Below are 4,806 nucleotides of genomic sequence, written 5' to 3'. Positions count from 1 at the left end.
AGGAGGAAGAGGGTGAGGCTGAAAATGTGGAGGAGGATGATGCAGCTCTTACAGCTAGTGGGGGGAAAGTCAGGTTCTCTTATGAGGAGAATATGGCCCTGGTGCGTGCACTCTTGCCCCTGTATGACCGCCTACTTGGTCCTCACCATCATCGCACAAGTGTGGCAAGGAAGAAGGGGATGTGGGACAGTATCACCTCCGCAGTAAATGCAGTTAGCACACACAAGAGGAGTGTGCGCAACGTCAAAAAGCGATACAATGACATCAAGCGCCTCCTCAAAGCCAAGCTTGCCCTGGAGAAGAAAGAGGCCTGTCGCACAGGAGGTGGTCCTAGGCAGGAGGTCCGCTTTAAGGCCTATGAGAGGCTGCTACGCCGAATCATCCCACCGGAGGTGCTTCCCGGCATCCACATTGCCGACACAGACAGGCCCCCCACTCCACCGCCAACTGGTAAGTGTCCACACATGTCAACTACCCATTTTGCTATGTCATGTGCGCATGCTATTATGGTGCTATGCTTTATGTGTCCAAAAGATTGCTGTGTGTGGAACTACATATCCCAGCAAAATCACATTTTGCTACCTTGCATTGCTAAATAATGGACTCTGCATTTTGCTGGGTTATGTAGTTCCACAGATCCAATTAATGTGTGCTGTCCTAATCACTGTAGGCCTGCAGTGTACTTGATTGTTAATCCATATCAATCCTCTGGGTAGTTGGAAAAGCACTTTACAGTCACTTTTACATGTGTAATCTGCTGGTCTTTCCTGTTATTTGCAAGTGGATTCAAAATATCGTTCACAGTCATAATACTCAAATAACCACTTCAGTTCAAAGTCTTCACATTCCTTATGTAATCATATCAGGGTAAAAAAGTTTGATTGAGGTAAAGTTTTTATCTGCATATTTGGAAAAGTGCCAGTTAGGTGCAAATGATAATAATGGAAAATGTCTTCTTCTTTCAAACAGCTCCAGCTCTGGAGTCCCAGCCTGCTGTTGACCAACATCAGCCACATCCGATTGTTCACACTGTCCAGTCTGCAGGTGAGAAATCATAGTGTTACACACACACATTGCACAATTCACACATGGCTGTCCCCACCACAGTAGCCTATGCCAATGCATAATGCATGAGCAACACCTAACCATTCCAACTAAGGTAACATGACCCACCATACACCAATCTGCATAGCATACTTACCACTCTTTTCTCATGTGTAGGTCCTTCACAACCGATGCCTGAACCAACGGATCCCATGCAAAATATGGACGACATGAGTGAAATCATCCTGGAGATGCCATCGTTTGAACCTGCACAAAACCAAGCACACCCAGTTAATGAGGCCCCCTATACGCAGTCACATAGGCAGCAGCCCCCAATCATTGCAACCACCAACACCCCAACTAGTGCGGAGGAGTTGGCGCAATCCATCCATCTTTTTAAGGGGAAACAACTAGCTTTTATGGAGGTGCAGACCACCCAACTAGAAACCGTGAAGGGGTATGTGCGTAACATAGCTCTGCAAATGAGACTAATTTCTCAAAGTGTGCGGGCTAATGTAGGGACACAAATTCGTCTTGTCTCCACATTAGACACACGCTTAGCAGAAATTGGCCAAGCCATTCAGGGTCAAACTACTAATTTTAGAGGTCTAAATGCCAATATGGTTGAACAGACCCAAGCTATTAATGGGCAAACAACTGCGTTGATGTCCCTACAAACGCAAATCAGCCTCAGTGCAACTACTTTGTTAGGTCAGCACCAAACCACATCTACCCAAAGCAGTAGTGTATCCTCCACACCCATGAGTGGGTCCCCCACGGCGTAGTGTCCGTACTAGGGGTGGTGGTGCCACTAGTGGTAAGGGTGCTAATACCCGGGCTGTATTTAAACATGAATAATGTTCTTTGCATTTACATGTGTATCATGTTCATTCTTTTTTTCCTTCACTCATGCAGTGATTGTTCCTGCAAATGTTTCATATGCTATGGCCTATGGCTAAATTTTTCTGCAAGTAAAAATTATTTGCATCCAGCAAACTTGTTGTCATTCTTTACAAATGATTACCCACACTGTTCTATTATGTATTGTCAACTAGTGACATTTTAGCAGACATGGGACTTTGGGTTGTGTGTGCTTATTTGTCATGGAATTTTAAGGAAATAGTCACATTTGAAGGGGATAAGCATTGGGAATTGCATACTGTATGTAGGCGCCACTTGTTTTGCAACATTTCTAGCACCTGAGATCAATGATCCATGTCACCTCCATCCATTAAGCCTCTGTTAATTTGTATTTGCCAACATTTGTACACACAGAAAACTACAGTACTTACTTGACATTGTTATAGGTGTTATCATGTTGCCAGGCATAAAGTATGCTGTGGCGGGGTAGCTTGCAGGGGTTGGCCATTATTGTTGGTCTGCTTCTGGGCAATTAACATGGACAGGGAAAAATGTAATGTTACCAATGTATGTGTGTTACAGGTTCCCCATTACTAATCATTGTACAAACACAAATTACCTGTGAAATGCTGCAGGATCATCCGTGTACGAACCACATCCCCCCTCTGTGTACTTCGCACTACAACATCAGTAGTTTGAGCTTCCTGCACGACTGCTGCAGGGGCCACATCTACATAATTTGGTTGACCCAAAGCTATGTTATGCAGCAAGCCTGGACAACCAAAAACACTTTGGCAGGGTGGTATAGCAGTGTACCTGCTGACCTGTCCAAACACCGAAATCGGCTTTTCAGCACCCCAAAGGTGCGTTCCACTACATTGCGGGTAGCAATATGTGCAGCATTGTAGCGGTGCTGTGCAGGGCTTTGTGGGTTCCGCAGAGGTGTCATGAGCCACGAATGACACCCATATCCTGAGTCACCTAACATGTAAAGGGATTTGTGTGGTCACATATCATGTGGGTAATTGGTACATAATAGTAGCAGCCTATACTACATTGTTTGGGCTGGTATAAACAATTACAAAAGAAATGACTCTTGATTAGAAGGTTACACACATGGATGTTAAAGGGAAAGACATAGGTAAGCAAACAGCATGTAAACAGTGGTAAGTGACTTACCAAGTAGCCAGCCCTCTGGCATGGTGTTGTTGTGGAAACAGTCCCAGAGAGCTGAGTGCCGCAGGATATAGGCATCATGGCAGTTCCCGGGGTAGCCTGCAACCACACTGAGCATTTTGAGGTTGGCATCGCAGACCACCTGCACATTGAGGGAATGTCTGCCCCTGCGATTCACATAGACATGCTCCCTCACGTGCGGGACCCGAATCCCAATGTGGGTGCAGTCTATGGCTCCCAGCACATTTGGAAATGCTGAGAGCCGATAGAATGCCACCTTCAGGTCCTGCCACTCTGACTCACAACGTAGGAATGTGATATATGTGCGCCACAGCTTCTTTAATGCATTTAACACTTGAGAAAAATGTTTAGAGAAAGTGGCTTGTGACACCCCCAAGGCCCATGAGCTCACAGACTGAGTGGAGCCTGTGGCAAACAAGTGGAGGGCGCACATTAATTTCTGCAGCCCAGACACTGCATAGTTGGCCCCCCCACAGGGGTCCAAATCATCTCTCACCTGCTCATATAAGTTCAACAGGTTCTGCCGGTTCAACCTAAACATGTCCACCACCTGTTGATCATAGAGGGAGTCCAGGTACACCCTAGCACGGTACCGACGAGAAGCACGGAGTGGTCGGGGTACCTGGATCTGGTGGGCAGCAGCATCCCTCCTGCATAGCTCCTCCAAATGCCCCAGCTCACACACTAGCACCTCCAGTCCACTGTGCAAAATGTCCATCTCAAACAGCCTCACAGGTGTCCATAATCATGTGGGAGTATATGTAGGGGAGTTAGTAAGTGCTATGTGGGTCACCTGTGAGATATTTAACCGTTTCTACACTCAAACGCTGGCGCTTTTAAGCAAATCGCCACCCTGTACTTGGTCTATTTTTTGGGGGGGCAAAAATCGCATTTTGCTGCCGATTTCCAAATGCGTCAGACATTAAATTAGTGATTTGTATCTTTTTCAATGGGAAAACATCTGGATGCGATGTTGGAAATCGCCACTTCAGAAAGTGCGAATTAGCGGCAAAAGGTGCGATTTATGCCGCAAATCGCCACCCATTAAGTAGTCGATTTGGCGGAAAAAAAAAACATCCGTTTTTGCGATATAAATCGCCAAAAACCCAACAGCGATCTCTAATAAATGTCACCCCTAGTTTTTCGTATTGGTATTTCCCCTAGGACTGCATACGACTGTTTCAGTCGTATGCAAAGTTGTGTTCCGGAGGGGAATGTACAAAGCAGTCAGATACGACTGCTTTGTAACCCTCCGATGGTGTAATGATTCGTATTAGCTGGCCATATATACGGCCGCTAATACGAATTCGTACAGGCAGTCTGCACGGATCAGTCAGATCCGTGCAGGCTGCAGTGTGTAAAAAAAAATAGAAAAATTAAATAAATTAAAAAAAAAAACAGCGTGGGGTCCCCCCCACAGCTGTAACCAGCACCAGGCTGAAGGAGCCGGGGCCGGTAATTAAAAATCAGGGAACCCGACAAATAGGGGTTCCCCGATTTTTAACAACCAGCTCCAGGTCCGGGGCTGGTTCCCAAAATACGGGGGACAAAATGACTAGGGATCCCCCGTATTTTAAGAACCAGCCCCAGGCCAAACCAGCGAGCAGGGTAATGTCACAGCCGGGGGACACTTATGATATAAGGTCCCGCGGCCAAAACATTAACCCTACCTATTGGCCGCCTTGCGGCCTAGCGGCCAATCAG

At 46.4% G+C, this 4,806-nt stretch overlaps 1 long non-coding RNA gene across 1 annotated transcript; it reads left to right on the top strand.

Annotated features, from left to right (window-relative positions):
* The first annotated feature begins 336 nt into the window (after nt 1-336).
* LOC146069019 (uncharacterized) lies at nt 337-1,289 on the top strand. Its single transcript, XR_014472967.1, has 3 exons — nt 337-450; nt 970-1,044; nt 1,222-1,289. It is a non-coding gene; the product is annotated as an uncharacterized LOC146069019 (long non-coding RNA).
* Nucleotides 1,290-4,806: the final 3,517 nt, after the last annotated feature.

This window comes from Crinia signifera, chromosome 1 (genome assembly GCF_055691185.1).
Source record: "Crinia signifera chromosome 1, ASM5569118v1, whole genome shotgun sequence".
Lineage (NCBI taxonomy): Eukaryota > Metazoa > Chordata > Amphibia > Anura > Myobatrachidae > Crinia > Crinia signifera.
This window is presented reverse-complemented; position numbering and strand designations above follow the sequence as displayed.